The following is a 17,916-nucleotide window of genomic DNA, read 5'->3' as shown; positions in this document are numbered from 1 at the left end:
TCACAGGAGTAACACTAGGGGGTAAGAATCATGGCGGCCACCTCAGAATTTTCCTACCACATCCTACTATTCAGTCTAAGGAGAAACAGTGGATGAGAGACAAATAAAGTTGATGGTTTCATACAGTGGTTGGAAATGGGTACATCCCAAAGTAAGTTGGCACTTTAAATCTAAGGATAAAGTTAGAAAAAAAGTTCACATGAGGAAGGCCATGTTCTTTGATCCAAGTTATTTATCAATCACAATTTTAAGAGTAGCTTTCAGTAATTAAGGACCTTCTTTGGGTCAGTCTTGATCCTTGGAAGAAAAGCTATAACAATCCCAGACAGCATATTAAAAAGCAGAGACATTACTTTGCTGGCAAAGGTCCGTCTAGTCAAAGCTATGGTTTTTCAAATAGTCATGTACGGATATGAGAGCTAGACCATAAAAAAGGCTGATCTCCAGAGAATTGATGTTTTTGAACTGTGGTGTTGGAGAAGACTCTTGAGAGTCCCTTGGACTGCAAGGAGATCCAATCAGTCAATCCTAAAGGAAATTAATCCTGAATATTCATTGGAAGGACTGATGCTGAAGCTGAAGCTCCAATATTCTGGCCATTTGATGCAAAGAGCTGACTCATTAGGAAAGACCCTGATGCTGGGAAAGATTGAAGGCAGGAGAAGGGGACGACAGAGGACAAGATGGTTGGATGGCATCCCTGACTCAATGGACATGCGTTTGAGCAAGCTCCAGGAAATGGTGAAGGTCAGGGAAGCTTGGTGTGCTGCAGTCCATGGGGCCTCAGACAGTCGGACACGACTGAGTCTGAACAACAACAATGTTGTCACTTCTGAAGGTACAATTGCTGCCATTATTTTGAGTGTTAACAATGATTCTCCAAAATGGGCTGCATCAAAGTGAAAGGCACTGAGCTTGATAACATGCACAGGTGCTGGTGATAGCGCTAAAAGTCAAATTCATGTGTGGACAGTGCAAGCCTTATATTCCTTCCAGAACCACATGCTTCTCTCTTTCCAGGACAGCCCATTGACCACGTGTGGGATTATCTACCTGAGGGATAGCACTGTAAATCCAGCCTGCCTAATACAGTGATTCAGAGAGCATTTTCTTATATAATTAAAGTGATTCCATAAATGGCCTTGGACGTGGGGTAGCTCCTCTCGGCCACTGCCCCTGACCTTGGATATGGGGTAGCTCCTCTCAGCCGTAGTAAAGTAATGCTCAAAATTCTACAAGCCAGGCTTCAGCAATATGTGATCCATGAACTTCCAGATGTTCAAGCTGGTTTTAGAAAAGGCAGAGGAACCAGAGATCAAATTGCCAACATCTGCTGAATCATGGAAAAAGCAAGAGAGTTCCAGAAAAACATCTATTTCTGCTTTATTGACTATGTCAAAGCCTTTCAATGTGTGGATCACAATAAACTGTGGAAAATTCTGAAAGAGATTGGAATACCAGACCACCTGACCTACCTCTTGAGAAACCTGTATGCAGGTCAGGAAGCAACAGAACTGGACATGGAACAACAGACTGGTTCCAAATTGGCAAAGGAGTATATCAAGGCTGTATACTGTCACCCTGCTTATTTAACTTATATGTAGAGTACATCATGAGAAATGCTGGGCTGGAGGAAGCACAAGCTGGAATCAAGATTGCCGGGAGAATATCAATAACCTCAGATATGCAGATGACACCACCCTTATGGCAGAAAGTGAAGAACAACTAAAGAGCCTCTTGATGAAAGTGAAAGAGGAGAGTGAAAAAGTTGGCCTAAAGCTCAACATTCAGAAAACTAAGATCATGACATCTGGTCCCATCACTTCATGGCAAATAGATGGGGAAACAGTGAACACAGTGGCTGACTTTATTTTTCTGGGCTCCAAAATCACAGCAGATGGTGACTGCAGCCATGAAATTAAAAGATGCTTACTCCTTGGAAGGAAAGTTATGACCAACCTAGACAGCATATTAAAAAGCAGAGACATTACTTTGCCAACAAAGGTCTGTCTAGTCAAGGCTATGGTTTTTCTAGTAGTCATGTATGGATGTGAGAGTTGGACTATAAAGAAAGCTGAGCACCGAACAATTGATGCTTTTGAACTGTAGTGTTGGAGAAGACTCTTGAGAGTCCCTTGGACTGCAAGGAGATCCAACCAGTCCATCCTAAAGGAGATCAGTCCTGGGTGTTCATTGGAAGGAGTGATGTTGAAACTGAAACTCCAATACTTTGGCCACCTGATGCAAAGAGCTGACTCATTTGAAAAGACCCCGATGCTGGGAAAGACTGAGGGCAGAAGGAGAAGGGGATGACAGAGTATTAGATGGCTGGATGGCATCACCGACTCAATGGACATGGATTTGGGTAGACTCCGGCAGTTGGTGATGGACAGGGAGGCCTGGCATCCTACAGTTCATGGGGTCGCAAAGAGTCAGACACAACTGGGCGAGTGACCTGAACTGAACTGAACGTAGATGGCACCATGAAGCAGGTACCTTACAATCTAGAAGTAAGGAGATTATATCTTCTTTTGAAAGCACGCTGAAGTGAAGATGACTGACAATAACAAAATCAATAGGATGATGGTAAAAAAGTAGACTCAAAGTAGCATTCTGGGCCAATATATTTCCCTCTCCTTGTGGGGGAAATGATGTAGTTTTTAATATTGGAAAGACTTTGGAAAACAGATGTGTCATTAAATAAGGTATACTAAGGCTTGACAGCAACACTCTCTTAAGTCCAATTTCCTCACTTGAACTCTAATTTACGATTTGGTATGTACAAGCTGTTTTGTCTATAAAAGTAAACTTTGTTCTAAAACAAGATGTTTTCTTCCTTCCTTCATCTCTTTGTTAAATCAGTCAGTCAGTCAACAAACATTTGCTGAACACCATCTATGTTCCAGATGTTTTTTAGGTATAAAAGATAGCTTTGTCCTCCAAGAGCTTCCAGCAATTCAAATGATTGCTGTTCCTATTTTTCACCAGGTGACATGTAAAACAAGAAAATAAGATAAAGTTGACTAGTGGTACCATTCAGAAAGGCTGATGGAACCAGTGGAAACTGGGCAGGCAAAGAGTGGCCTCTGAGAATTATCTCCAAGGTCTAATCCAGTGCTGTCGAGTGGAACTTCCTATGATGAAAGACATGTTCGAGACCTTCACTGTCCAAATGTGAACCAGCAGCCACATAAGGCTCTTGAGCACTTAAAGTGTGACTAGTGTGACTGCTGTTGTTTAGTCACTCAGTCTTGTCTGACTCTTTGCAACCCCATGGACTGCAGCCCACCAGGCTCCTCTGTCTATGAGATAATCTGGGTAAGAATACTGAAGTGGGTTGCCATTTCCTTCTCCAGGTGACCTTCTTGACCCTGTGAATGAACCCATATTTCCTGGATTGCAAGTGGATTATTTACTTCTGAGCCACCAGGGAAGCCCAGTGTGACTGAGGAACTGAATTTTAATTTTTATTTAAAGTTACATGTAGCCGGTGTACAGTGTAGAAAACATACACAAATATGAAGCTCTTCCTCCTATCAGCTGTTTTGAAACCTTTACTACTCCCCTACTTCTTGGCTTCTAAATGTATTTCATCCAATATCTGGGTTATTTCCTCATGTAAATTAATCTTCTCAGATTAGTTTCTGGTGTAAATGTAAACATACTGCAAACCAAGCAATTTTTTGAGATGCAATCACAAAGCAAAACAATATATTTTTAAACAAGCCAGAAAAGGTTATCAGCTGAGGAAGCATACCAAGGAATGGAAAATAATCAGTTGGATCACGTTATGTTAATCCCACGTCTGAATGTTCTAAGCAGACTCAACTCTTGTCATTTGGAGAAAGTTCCCAGTATTTTCCCTTATGTCCTTTAAGGAAACATGCCAAATATGCTTTCATTTCATCCTATTTAGACAGTTGTTGTAATGCCCTTTCCTTGATGTTATCCCTGAACACGCAATTAACAGATTTCTACTGAGATGCCAGCTGCAATGAAAAGTGTCTGTCTGTCACTTGTATGTTGCTTCAATTCTGGCTCGCTTACATTGCTTGGCAATTAGATTCTATAACAACTTTAAGCTTTTCTATCCCAACAATAAATTCAATGGAATTTCAGTCCAACCATTTTTTTCTTTCTTTTTTGAGTAAGTTTACTTCTTCTGTTCTTAGCCTCCACCATGCCTGCCATGCCACTCTTAATAGGCTATGAAAGTTTTATGGATTTTTGGCCATTTTGCCTCTCTCTGGGCATTCTGATGCCAAAGATATCAGACATACATTTCCATTTGCTTCAGCCAGCAGCTCATCTTTGCTGGCTGCTTTATTAAACAAGTGTACATCATTGGGAAGGAGCCCTGAGATTTTCTGGTATGATAAGATGGACTATATATTGAGGCTGTTGTTGCAGATGCCAGGCACCATCCTCTCAGATTCAGCAACCTAATAAGAATGTGTCCTTTGGGCATGGCAATAACTCCAGCACATGGCCCCTTCTCTCTCAGGGTCAAAGGAACAATACTGGAACTTAATGAAGATTTTTGAAAGGACTGGAGGCTCTTAAACACATTTTTAAGAAACTTTCTGGAAATATTTATGGAACATGGAATTTTAGAAAATATTAAATCTAAGAATGTGTAATGACGATAAGGATACGTATCTCCTAGGACCTAGCTGTTCCATTTTTGGGCATTGACCATGGAGATGTAGTTACCTATGTGCCCAAAGAGGCACATTCAAGAAAGACAAATGTCAACATGTGAGATCTGCAAAACAGTTAAAACCATCCCAATGTTCATTTACAGGGAGATTTGTTTACAGGCCATTTCTATAATGGAATAATTTGTAATCATTGGAAAGGATGGCACAGATTTCTAAGTGCTGATGTTGAGTGATATTTAAGATGAATTAAGGGAAAAGGGGGCTTCCCTGGTAGCTCAGCTGGTAAAGAATCCGCCTGCAATCTGGGAGACCTGGGTTTGATCCATGGGCTGGGAAGATCCCCTGGAGAAGGGAATGGCTACCCACTCCAGTATTCTGGCCTGGAGAATTCCACGGACTGTATAGCCCATGTGGTCACAAAGAGTTGCATACAACTGAGCTACTTTCACTTTCACTTTCAAGCGGGGGCGGGAAGCAAAGTACACAACAGCAAGCTTAGTTTGCTTCTATTTGTGGTCTCAAAAAGCTCATTTATACTATGAAAACCCCAGATACCCATATGTTTGCTTATGTATGCAAACAAAAATTTTGAAGACTACTTCAGAAACTGAAAAAAGTAGTTATTTGAAGGAGATAAGATTTGCTATATTCTATATTGTAATCTTTTGAAACCAGCATGTGTTACTTTTTCCAGCAAAAAAAAAAAAAAAAACTTAATAAAAACATAACAAAATCATCTATAAGCCCACTACTCAGAAAATGTGTTAAAATATTTTGGAGTATTCTGGGCTTTACTTTAGCTCATACATGGCATATGTCAGATAATGTAGTACAGTCATTTTGTCATTTATTTTTTCCCAAATAAAAATTTACCATGTTAATAGAACAACTAGTTTTCTGTTTTAGTACACTTTGCTGACAATAAAATGCAAACAAAATAAAAAGCACCCACTTTAAGTGCATTGTGTTTTGGCAAACATGGATAAAAGCATCCAGTATCATTTTTAACAGCTCCATAGAACTGCTCCTTACTAAACAATGATTAGTAACAGAGACTAATACAGGGATAGGTTAATAAAGCTAGTGAGTCCAAATGGAGCCATTCCTGGAATTTCTGGTGGAAACACCATACTTTACTGCCAGTTTCCACAGATGGATTTTTAGGATGTTTCAAATGTTGAACTGTTATAAATAGGCTGAGATAAATGAATATTTTTTTTAGCTAAGTCATTGCATACATCCTTAATTATAGTATTTTCTTAGTATGAGATCCTAGAAGTAAAAATTCTGTAGGGAAAGATAGAAATGATATAGCTAGATTTCCTTCAAGAGAGAGTATGCCAAATTATCCTCCCGGGCCTTCAACTGTCTCTTTTTCTTTGCTCCATTCATTATTTTTGCTACATCAGGAAATGCAACCAGATATGTATTTGAGCACAGCTTATTAGCTGACCAAGTAGATACAAGAGGTTGGGATACATTCAAAGAAACCGTGATTTCACAGAAGGGAGATGGCTTGTACAAAGCAGGGTTGGATGGCTTCCATCTCTGAACTCAAATGATTACTGTTGGCTCTGCTAGGAGTTGTCTTCCCTCACTTGTAGGATTGGTCCTTCTTCTCTCCTAGGTGGCTGGTGCTCACCTGTCACCTCCTCAGTGAGGTTTCCCTGTCCAGTCAGGTACATCTGTATCCCTGTACCTCTCTCTTGCTTTTTTCCCTCCATAACACTTCTCCCTTCTGACCTGCAAAGTACATTTCTGTTTTGTTTGTTCTGTCTCCCTATGTAAAATGTAAGGTTCATTTGAGCATGGATCAGTGTTTGCTAACTGCCATATGTGTGCCGAGCACAGTATAGGCCTCCAATAATATGTTGAATGAATCAGAGAGCCATACTTGACAGCATAGGAAACACTTTGATACACGTGCTATCACTCAATCATCATAACATCCTGAGACATTAAAAGGGTTCATTCCACATCTGATCTTCCGAAACAGGGAAACTAGATCTTCAAAGGACCAAATGACTTTCCCAAGGTCACACATACCTCTTCCAACTCCAAGTTCAGCTTTCTTTTCACCTCACTTGGCACCTCACAAAGCACATGGGTACAGGCTCTATCTTTCTTCAAGGAAATCATCATATTCTCTCATCAGTGGAAAAATAGTACAGCTTACAACAGCTGGGCCAGAAACTTCGTAGAATAAAGGGATGGGAGTCAGGAGATACAAATTCTAATGCTGCCTCAGCCTCTGAACCACAGATGCAGTGTCAGTAAACATGTTTCCTCTCTACGGGCCTCACTTTCATCCTTTACCAAATGAGAAGGCCAGATCATATGGTCTGGGGCCTTTTCTAGCTTTACTCATAATGACCTGAAAGGGACATGTCTAACCTTGGGCCAGTAGATGTTGGCCATCAGTGGAGGCCAGTCCTCCTGCATTTAAATTCATGAACCTAAATTGTTTCAATACATCTTAAAGTCTATAAAGGCCCCAGCGCAAGAAAGTAGGTCATCACCTACACGCTTGCTTATCACAAGAGAAGGTATCAGGATGAGATACTTGATTTGAGTGTGTAAGCATTTTTTTCTACTAGGATTCTTGTAGTCACAAGACATAGAAACCTGATGCTAACAAACTTATGCAAAAATGGGAGTTTATTGGATCACTATCCTGAAAATTTCAGGGGGATGTTAAGCTCTGGCTGGGGCTCGGTAATGGCCTCAAGCAGAGTCATCAGAACTGTCTCTCAGCTCTGCATCCCTCTCTGTTGACAAAGCGGCTGTCAGTTGCTCCCGACTTATATATTATCCTCTCAACTCACTTGAGTCTTCCCAGGATTCCCATAAGAAGGAGCAGGAGTGGTTCTGACTGGCCTGAGTTAGAGGCATCATTCCTCTGAGACAGTCTTTATGGACTGGGAGATGAAAGACAGAGACTGGCAAGGCCTGAATATTGCCTCCACCCATGCGCCACAGTATTTGGTCCTCTCTCATTCTTGGACTGTAGCCTGCCAGGCCTCTCTATGGGATTCTCCAGGCAAGTATACTGGAATGGGTAGCCATTTCCTGTTCCAGGAGATCTTCCCAACCCAGGGACTGAACCCGCACCTCCGAGGTCTCCTGCCTTGCAGGCAGATTCTTTACCTCTGAGCTCTTCTCTCATTCAGACCACATGAACTGAGAGAGGGTAAGAGAAGTTTCTCCCCATGAAAACAAAGGTACTTACACTAGCAGAAAGTGGGTGTGGACTTGGCAGGAAAAAAGAACAAAAGTTCACTCTTTTGCCAACCCCATGTTTGCTTCCTTCTACCTCTTCAAACAGCTGCAGGATATGGATTTTGTTCTTGTGATGGTTGTTGAGGAATTAGAGTATTTTAAAGTTCATTGGATTATGAACTACTAGGGGAGGGAAGGGAATTCCCTCACTCCCCATAGATATCCAGGGCTTTTCAAACAACACAGCTAGTTGTCACTGCTTTAGAAAAACAGCCAGAAATGCTTGCTTTGGAACTGCCCAGGCTTGCTGGAAACATGGCAGGATGCAATGGACAGAAATGTGTCTCAGCGAGATATTAGATGGGTCAGACTACTGATGGCCCTCGTGTGCAGGCCCAAGGAATGAGGCTCAACAGATTCTGTCAGCTTCCTGGGAGCTGGAAGGCTTACCAGTTATAATCTGGAATCTTTAGAAGAGCCAGTTATTCAGGGTCTACAGATTGAGAGGAAGACATTTCCCGTGTCCTTGTTTCCCCTTCAAAGACACAGAAAGACAAGCTTTCTACTAACTAATCTCTCTTCCTCACCAGCAAAATTCAAAAACAACTTTAAACATTAAAAAAAAAAAAAAAATTTTCTATTCTGTCTTAGTGAGAAAGGACCAATTGTGAAAAAGTGTAGCAGTCATAGCAGATTGAATGATAGACTGATTTGACCTTCTCCAGTCCTGTATCCAATCATACCTGTTCTCAAAGACCATTGCACATCATGCAGGCTCTAGGCCTTGTGTTAGGCACTGGGAATGCAGAGATAAAAGACTTAGTCCTTGTCTCCTAGGTGGTAATGGTTTCTGACTGAGGTCATCATAGACTGAAGCTTAAAAAACTCTAGGGATTGAGATCAAGAATTGGCAAAACACAGCTCACGGGCCAAGTCTAGCCCACCATCTATTTTGGTCAATGAAATTTCACTGGAACACACAGTAGCTCATTTTCCTGCATCAATGGTAGGATAGAGTAGCCTAAAATATTTACTATCTGTAGCTTCCCAGGTGGCACAGTGGGAAAGAATCCGCCTGCAATACACGAGATGCAAGAGACACGGGTTTGATCCCTGGGTCAGGAAGATCCCCTGGAGGAGAAAATGGCAACCCATTCCAGTATTCTTACCTGGAGAATCCCATGGACAGAAAATCCCATGGGCTGCAGAAAGTTGGAGTGACTGAGTGACTGAGCAACACAGAGCATGTCTTCAGAGAAAGTTTTCCAAGCCCTGACAGAGACCACAGTAACTGTCCCAGATATGACGGTGGTGATGGCATCTGAGGAGGTGGTCTGAGAAAGGCAATATCAGAGGTGAGACAGGAGGAATGCAGAGGAGTTAACCAAACATGCCTGAGAAGTCAGGGGAGGCCAAGGCAGGACTCCTCATGCCAAGACGAGGAGATAAGAGAGAGCACACAGAGTCCTGGGACAGCTGGAGTGTGGGATCCACAAGAATGGCCAGACCAGAGAAGTACACTGTGGCCACACTATGATTCTTTGGAAGTCAAGAGGAGTCCATAAAGTGTAAGCAGGTCAGGGGCTGATCAGGTTTCCATTTTTCGAAGCTCACAGTGCACTAGTGTAGAAAAAAACGGGTTGAAACAGGACTGCTTCCTTTCCCCCTATTCTCCCTTCCTCCACTTCTCAAAATATTCAGCCCCTTGGAAGCAAGTCAGTATAAATGTCCAAAGCCATCTAGTCTGTACCCTGTTGGCCCTGGATACCCCCATAACCTCCTGGCCCATCCGTTCTGGGAGGACCTGGTCCTTTCTCACTCAGGCTACCTCTCCCACAATGCATTGTAGGAAGGAGTATGGGAAATGGAAGGCTTAAGAGGCCATATTCCCAGTTGGCTTGTGCAACCCCCTCAGCCTCCAGACAGAAATGTGAGTGGCGGTAATTGGATAAACAGTTTAATTTAATAGTAACAGAAGAACTGGGCCTAATACAAGGAATCTCATTGTCCTTTTTTTCTCAAAGTGACTTTCCTTGCTATGCACTGTGATGCAGCAAGGCCATTGGAAATGCAGAGAAACACAAGAGATTGATTTTGCCTGGCAAGAAGGTCAGACTGCAAGAAGCAATTTTAATAGTTATTCTATCAAAGAGATGTAAGGAAAAAAAGAGAGATAGATCAGAACTGGGTAGGGGAGGTCTGAGGGAGAAAGAAGGGAAAGAATATGTGTTTCCTGTTTGTTTTTGGAAGTGAGATATATCTTTACAAAATAATTAATAGCTATCTCTTAATTTCAACCTGAATTAGGTAATTCCTTAATATACTTTGGGCTTTATTTCCTCTTTATTAAAAAAAAAATCTTGATAAGAGACATATTTTTTACTCCCTTTATTTGTAAAGTTACTAAATATTTTCCAAACTTAAATTTATGAAAATTCCTTCTTTAAGACTTTTAAAATCCTCATCTCCCTAAACAGAGACCTTGAAAACCTAAACTTCTAATTCCAGGCAGGAATTTGTAGCAAAGCCTGGTGTAACAGGTAAATTGAACCTTCCTGTCTCTTTTCTCTCTCTCTTAGGTATGAGCCAGACCTTGCATTCAGCTCTCTGGTTCTGATAATTCTTATTCATTATTCAGTCATAACAAAGGTACCAGCCAGTATGGATTTGAATCCTCACCTGAAAAGATCAACAGAAGATGGTCCAGTTCTAAGAAATGGGTATCCAGAGGGGATGGAATCACAATCGGCTGCTGACCTGGCCAAGATTTGTTATTCACTAAGCTGAGACATTACTTTGCCAACAAAGGTCTGTCTAGTCAAGGCTATGGTTTTTCCAGTGGTCATGTATGGATGTGAGGGTTGGACTGTGAAGAAAGCTGAGCGCTGAAGAATTGATGCTTTTGAACTGTGGTGTTGGAGAAGACTCTTGAGAGTCCTTTGGACTGCAAGGAGATCCAACCAGTCCATTCTGAAGGAGATCAGCCCTGGGATTGCTTTGGAAGGGATGATGGAAACTCCAGTACTTTGGCCACTTCATGCGAAGAGTTGACTCATTGGAAAAGACTCTGATGCTGGGAGGGATTGGGGGCAGGAGGAAAAGGGGATGACAGAGGATGAGATGACTGGATGGCGTCACCAACTTGATGGACGTGAGTCTGAGTGAACTCCGGGAGTTGGTGATGGACAGGGAGGCCTGGCGTGATGCGATTCATGGGGTCACAAAGAGTTGGACACGACTGAGCGACTGAACTGAACTGAAGCTGTTTTTACCACAGTGCTGGCAGTACTATAGCCCTAGCAGACACTGAGAGATGGAAGGTATTTTCAAGATACTTCTTAATTATATGCTCAGAAGTTGGTGAGCAGTGACAGGAATACCATATTCAACAGTAAAAGTCCTTCGGAGATGATTCTGGAATATACCACCTAGAAGCTTTGACTTTGCCATTTAGACTTCACTTAAGAAACTTGCATTTCCTGCACTGTTTCATTCATTAAGCCACTGGAGGTGTAGGGAAACAATTCAGGTAACAACAAAATAGCCCAGAGAAAATTTATGCATGTATGAACCAATTTCAACCCTTGACTGAGACACCTTGTCTATACCCTTTTCCCTCAACTTTCCTTCTGCTCCTCTTTTTCTACACAACATGGGGTCAGGAGGGTTCTTAGGAGAAGAATGAATGAATGCTATTTGCTGTTTGCTATGGAATGAAACAAAGGCTTCATTGTTGAACAGACTCAAGAACTCAAGTTCTGAAGTGACATGTGCAGACGTGCAACTCCCCATTCCTTTGTGTACAATCTCACTGAACACTGGGCAAGCGATTTCCCCTTTCTGAGCCTCAGTTTTATCACCTATAGCATGATGAGGGTGGTAGTCCTGACTTGACAGTGTTGAGATGATTCCATCACGTAAGGATCAGCTCTATGCCTGGGCATTGTAGTTCTAGTCTGAAAATCAAATAACTTGCACACAATGATACTTGTTATAAGGTGAGCATGTTATAGAGCTGTGGGCACTGTTCTGTCACCAACATCACCAAGTTGCTCCATCCATCCCCCCATCAGACACGTGTGAATCACTTCTTATGTCTAAGTCATGGTGAATGGCAGCAGATGGGAGGCAAATGATGAGTGGTTGGTAGGCTGTGAGTGGAGAGAACAAGTAGTAGACTGTGGCCTGAGTTTTAATTCAGTAAATATTTACTCAACTCAAAGCACACACCAGGTATGATAATTGTGTGTAAAACGTCATGGAAGACATATATGATTACTGCCCCCAAGGACAGAATTCTTATAATTAGGATTTAGGGCAGATTTTAAAGTGTAGGAAGGATATTCTGGTATAGAAAGAAAAGCCAGGAGAAAACCAGGGAGATGCAGATGCAAGTGCAGGCATATACTTTACATTCAGTTAGACATCAAGCCTGGCTCTTAAACTGTCTTCTCTGTCATCTCTGCATAGTGAAGTGCTACCTAGTATCCACCTTTCATGTTCCATCCTCTGAGAGTCTTTCAGTATCATCGAAGGCAGATAGAAGGGCTCTCTCTCTCTTCTCTAAGTTAATACACTGTCAGTATAAGTATAAGGTTCCTATGGCACTTACTATGAACTACTTTGATTATTTAGATTGGCTGTCCATGCTGATCAAATTTCACTTGAAAATATCTGTCATGACTCAGTGCTTCTTGAATCATGGCAGCCACACAGTTGAACCGAAAAATCAAAAGCGGCATTCGCCTACCCAGACTACCATGGGCTTACAAACACAGCTGTATATAAATTATGAAATCAAAAACTATTTACCTTTTCTTCCCAACACATTACTGCTACATTATTTCGATGGAGACTCAACAAGGGAAATTCAACAGGACACCAGGAGGTGCAGCTGTGTTTCTAAATGCCGCACAATGCTTGAATAATCCAGAGTTTACATTAAATACCTCTCAGTATTAACAAGATGCAGGATAAATTGTTTGCTGACAAAGCCTATGCCTTTGGATAGGATGAACTCTTCTCGGTAGCTTACATTTTTACACTGGCAAAGCAAGCCATCACAGCCAACACCCTTGGCGGCCTGGAGACTGTTTATCTTTCTAAGAAGCCAGGTACAACCAGGCAGCTGAAACTGTTCAAATACAGTCCAGAAACAGGCCAAGTGTTTCATTTCTGCCATAGGGATCAGAATCTTGGTTCTCAATTTGCAAACACTAAGGGTGTTTGTTTTCATCTTCTTTACTTAGAAGACAAATGTAGTTTACTCTTTCAAGAGGATCTTTTAAGGCCATTTATTTCCTTTGTGGTGAAGGCAATGGCAACCCATTCCAGTGCTCTTGCCTGGAAAATCCCATGGACGGAGGAGCCTGGTGGGCTGTGGTCCATGGGGTCGCTTCCAGTCAAGCATGACTGAACGACTTCACTTTCACTTTTCACTTTCCTGCGCTGGAGAAGGAAATGGCTATCTACTCCAGTGTTCTTGCTTGGAGAATCCCAGGGACGGAGGAGCTTCCCTCTATGGGGTCACACAGAGTCGGACACGACTGAAGTGACTTAGCAGCAGCATATCCTTTGACTTTGAATAGAAGTTGCAGAGAAGGACCAGTAATGTTTAAAAACTGGGTTCCTTTTGTGAGTAAGTGGGCTTAAGACCATGTGCTAATATTATGAGGCATTCAAGGGAATTCCCAGGTTCTCATCTAGGAGCTGAGCTAGGTTGGCAGAGGCTGGTCATGTTTGATGAAGAAAGATCATCTCAGTGGATTTACTTCTGTGTCCAGATAAACTGATGTGTCCAGCAAAATTGTTGTGATCTTTCATGGACTTTACTCGCACAGACTTGGATGTACCATTAACTAATTTAGAGACAGCTAAAAAAACTAGATAGGCAGTATAATATTTAATTCTCCTGGGTCTTTATTTTGTTTTTTTCCCATTTGACTTAGCAAGATAAAGGCAAAAGATTTCCGAATGTATGCCCCATCTCTTAAGCTACCCTGGTGGCATTTACATACAACTGAAAAATGCTATAAATCCTTCTTAATCTTTTAGCTGGTGAATTGCTAGAAGAAGCTGGAATACTTTATTTTGGCCTGGTCCCAGCTCCATTTAAAATGCCAGACACAGCAGGGCTGAATTTGTTCATGTTCACTTGAGGACAGGGAGGCAGAGGAAGTTGTGTAAGGGAGTTGGAAATAGATGTGGTGAGGGGGTAGAACCTGGGGGAGGGCCACAGCAAATTCCTAACAAAAGGTAGTTTATTTGTTCCACCAAATATGCCTTTCAAGAAAAGGCCATTTCTAACCTGCAGCAAGTTAACAACTGAATGGAGATTGCAAAGATAGGGAATTGTTTTGCGTTTCCAATTCATTGAACTTGGAGCATCTGATCTTACCGTTAAATTCACCAAGGAAAAAGTAACCCACCTCTCCAAAGTGAAGATAACTGAAGGAGGAAAAAAAAAAAGATGATAAAGGTTGTATTCAAAAAGGAGTAATACAATGCAGAAGAAAGAAATTAGGTTTTATCTCATGTCATATATAAACATCAAATCAAAATGGATGGAGAGGTTAAATGTAAGACCAGAAAACCTCCTTGATATTGGTCTGAGCGATGATTTTTTGGGGAAGGGTGTGCTACATAGCACAGGCAATAAAAAAAATAGACAAACTGGCTGCATCAAATTAAAAAGCTTCTGAACAGCCAAGGAAACAATTAACAGAGTGAGGAGATAACCTATAGATGGGAGAACATATTTGCCAACCACACATATGAAGGACAGGGAAGCCTGGTATGCTGCAGTTCATGGGGTCACAAAGAGTCAGATGCGACTTAGAGACTGAACAATATCACCACCATATAATAAGGGGTTAATATCCAAAATACAAAGGGAACTCAAACAACTCAACAGCAAGAAAATAACCTGATTTTAAAAATGGACAAATGACCTGAATAGACATTTTTTACAAGAAGGCAAATAAATGGTCAATAGATATATGAAAGGTGTGGAACATCACTAATCATCAGGAAAATCCAAATCAACACCGAAATGAGATGTCACATCACACCTGTAAAAATGGCTATTATCAAAAAGACACAAGATAACCACTGTTTTTGACGATGTAGAGAAAAGGGAATCCTTGTATATCACTGGTAGGGATGTACATGGTACAGCTGCTACAGAAACCAGTATGGTGATATCCCCTCAAATTATAAACAGAACCATCATATGACCCAGCAAATTCACACTTTATGAAGTCAGTATATCAAAGAGATACTACACCCGTGTTCACTGCAGCATTATTCACAACAGCCAAGACATGGAAACAACACGCATACACATCCATTACGGAATAGTACACAACCACGAACAAGATGGAAACCCTGCCACTTGGACCTGGATGACAATATGCTAAGGGAAATAAGCCAGACACAGAAACGAAATTTCAGTATGGTCTCACTTATACATGGACTCAAAAACAAGGTCAAAATCATAGAAGCAGAGAGCAGAACAATGGTTACTAGCAGCTGGGAGGGGTAGGGAAAATGGGGAGATGTTGGTCAAAGAGTATAAATTTGTTAATTGTGCCAGATGAGTAAGTCTAGAAATATAATATAAAAGAATGATGACCATACCTAATAATACTGTACTGAACCATGGTAATATGTTGAGAGAATAGATTCAGTACACTTACCTCACTCAGAAAAGTGATAACTGTGATGGGAAGATACATTAATTATCTCAACTATAGTAATGATTTCACAATATATTTGTATATTAGATTATATTGTACACTTGAAATATTTACAATTTTTTTTTTAAAAATTAAAAATAATTAAAGGGAGTAAGATGGGATATGGAGAACCTTTAAGTGATATTCATATATGTGTGTGTGTATATATATATATATTTAAATATACATGTATATTTTTTAAAGACCTACATTTAAATCTTTCATGTGCTACCAACTAGCTTTTAAATGACTACAAGTCACTACTTTGACCTTGAGTGACTCTCCTTGAATTTCATTTTCCATAACTGTAATTGTGCCAACTGCACAGAGTTGTTGTGAGGTTGCAATTAAATACTATGGGTACCATGCCTGCTATATTCTATGCACCTATCAATAAAAAGCTTTAAAAATTATATTAGGCATGTTAATATCATGGATGACAAACAGGTTTAATTTCTAACTAATTTTTAGTTATGACTGCCTAGAATATGTTTAGCATGACTGTGACTAGGCTTGGCAGAGTAGGGTGATTGATTATTGATGTCTGCTACTGGCACCAAATGAGGGATGTATTTGCCATCCAGAATCCAGTGAAAAGGTCACAGAATGTCAGAAGACCTGGTCTTTCGGCCTCCAATTAGCTGGGTAACGTGGGAACATCTTTTATTCCCTCTGGCCCTCATTTTCTCTAATGTAAAATGAATGAGCAGAACTTTATGATCTCTTAGGTCTTTCTGAGTCTGAATATTCTGATTCTAACCTAGAAAATATTATTACTGCTTCACAGGTTTGGAATGTTAATAAGATTCTTAAAAATGCTTTGCATTAAGTACATTTACATATGAGAAGTTGTTCTATGGCTCTGTTTTGAAGAATATTCACCATCACCCATGTAAGAGTTTGTAGTCTGTAAGTGAAGTAACATTTGAATCTTTTCTTACCTGTTGTGTGTTCTTATTTTCACCAAAATCTCTCTTGGCCTCAATTTAGTCACCTGAAAAACGAAAGAAAAATTATTTCTGTACCCTCCTGATCCTCTGAGATGTGGAGCCAATGAATAAGGACATGTTTCATCAGTACTTTGAACTTGTTAGAAGGCAGACCTTATGTAACTCTAAAGGACAAGTATTTATGTAAAAATGTTCTCTTGATGTGATGCACATTAATATCCATTTGCTATACTATGACTTTATTACAACAGAGTAACACTTTCAAAAGGAAAAGGACGTTGGTTTAGAAAACCCAGACTTCATCATTTTCCCTTTGAGTTTCCCCTTCCCTCAGTGTAAATCCTACAGTCTCCAAAGTTAAAAACACAATCAAAGCTTAAAGATGCTTGGTGTTGAAGCAATCTGCATGGTAAAAATGGCCTCCATAGGAGTATATATACACTTGCTACTTCAATAAACATAAAACCAACTCACTGTTGAAAATGTGCAAAAGTCAGTCAACATTATCTTGAAATACCTAGGTGCCATAAATATTAATAGTTATGACAACTGACGCTAGTGCAAGATTCTGTTCCTGTGGACAAAACCACAACATGAAAGATAGCCCATCATTCCTCAAAGCCAACTTTCCTAACAATGACTGAATCGATGAAAGGAAAAAAAAAGATGCCCTGACTTTCCCTTTAGACTTACTTCTAGAACAGAGAAGACATGCCTAGCTAGGTAAACAGAACAAATGTACTTCCTCTTGATCAATATGAATCAAGAACTTTAGCACGGAAATATAAGAAAACAATTTCCACCACTTATTTTATCCAAATGTATTTCTTTCTTTGCCTCTTCATGGTAGATTCTGAGCAGTAATGATGAGAATGACTGAAATGACTACTGCAACAAGTTTTGAGAAAAGACCTCCATTTGTCTGTTTCATTTGAGATGTCAATATGACAGATTCAAGAGAACAAGGCAAGTAAAACAAATGTGTATATGAAGATTTTTAAAGAACATGTCCAATAAACTGATCTAGTACTCTTGACAGACTGCTCTCCATTCCTCCCCCAGCCCATCCTTTGAGGTTATCAAAAGAGGCCAGAGTGTGGAGAGTGAGACTGTGTGAACAGATTGACAAAGAGGCTTTTTGGGTGAGAGTTCCTGCATCTTGTGCGACTCTTCATCTTGTTTGTGGTTTTCTTTTGTTTTTGGAGGAAGGGAAGGCATTCTACCATCTAACCCAGAGTCAAGAAACTACAATCTGCAAGTCAGATCTAGTCTACTGCTTGGTTTGGTACAGTCATGAGTTCATAATGGCTTTTACATTTGTCAAATGTAAAATGTGCTGGGGAATTATAA

General features: G+C 40.6%; 1 long non-coding RNA gene across 8 annotated transcripts in view; it reads left to right on the top strand.

The window, feature by feature from the left end:
* The window catches only part of LOC101906240 (uncharacterized), a 318,730-nt gene that overhangs the window by 85,389 nt on the left and 215,425 nt on the right, over positions 1-17,916 (top strand). For 2 of the 8 annotated variants that reach the window (XR_009492376.1, XR_009492374.1), the window contains one exon: positions 10,460-11,409. The exons of the other annotated variants lie outside the window; for them this stretch is intronic. This is a non-coding gene — a long non-coding RNA (uncharacterized lncRNA). The remainder of the gene's footprint in view (positions 1-10,459; positions 11,410-17,916) is intronic. 8 annotated transcript variants of the gene reach the window in all.

Source organism: Bos taurus, chromosome 22 (assembly GCF_002263795.3).
Source record: "Bos taurus isolate L1 Dominette 01449 registration number 42190680 breed Hereford chromosome 22, ARS-UCD2.0, whole genome shotgun sequence".
Taxonomy (NCBI): domain Eukaryota; kingdom Metazoa; phylum Chordata; class Mammalia; order Artiodactyla; family Bovidae; genus Bos; species Bos taurus.
Note: the sequence above shows the minus strand (reverse complement) of the source record. Positions and strands in the feature narration are given on the sequence as shown.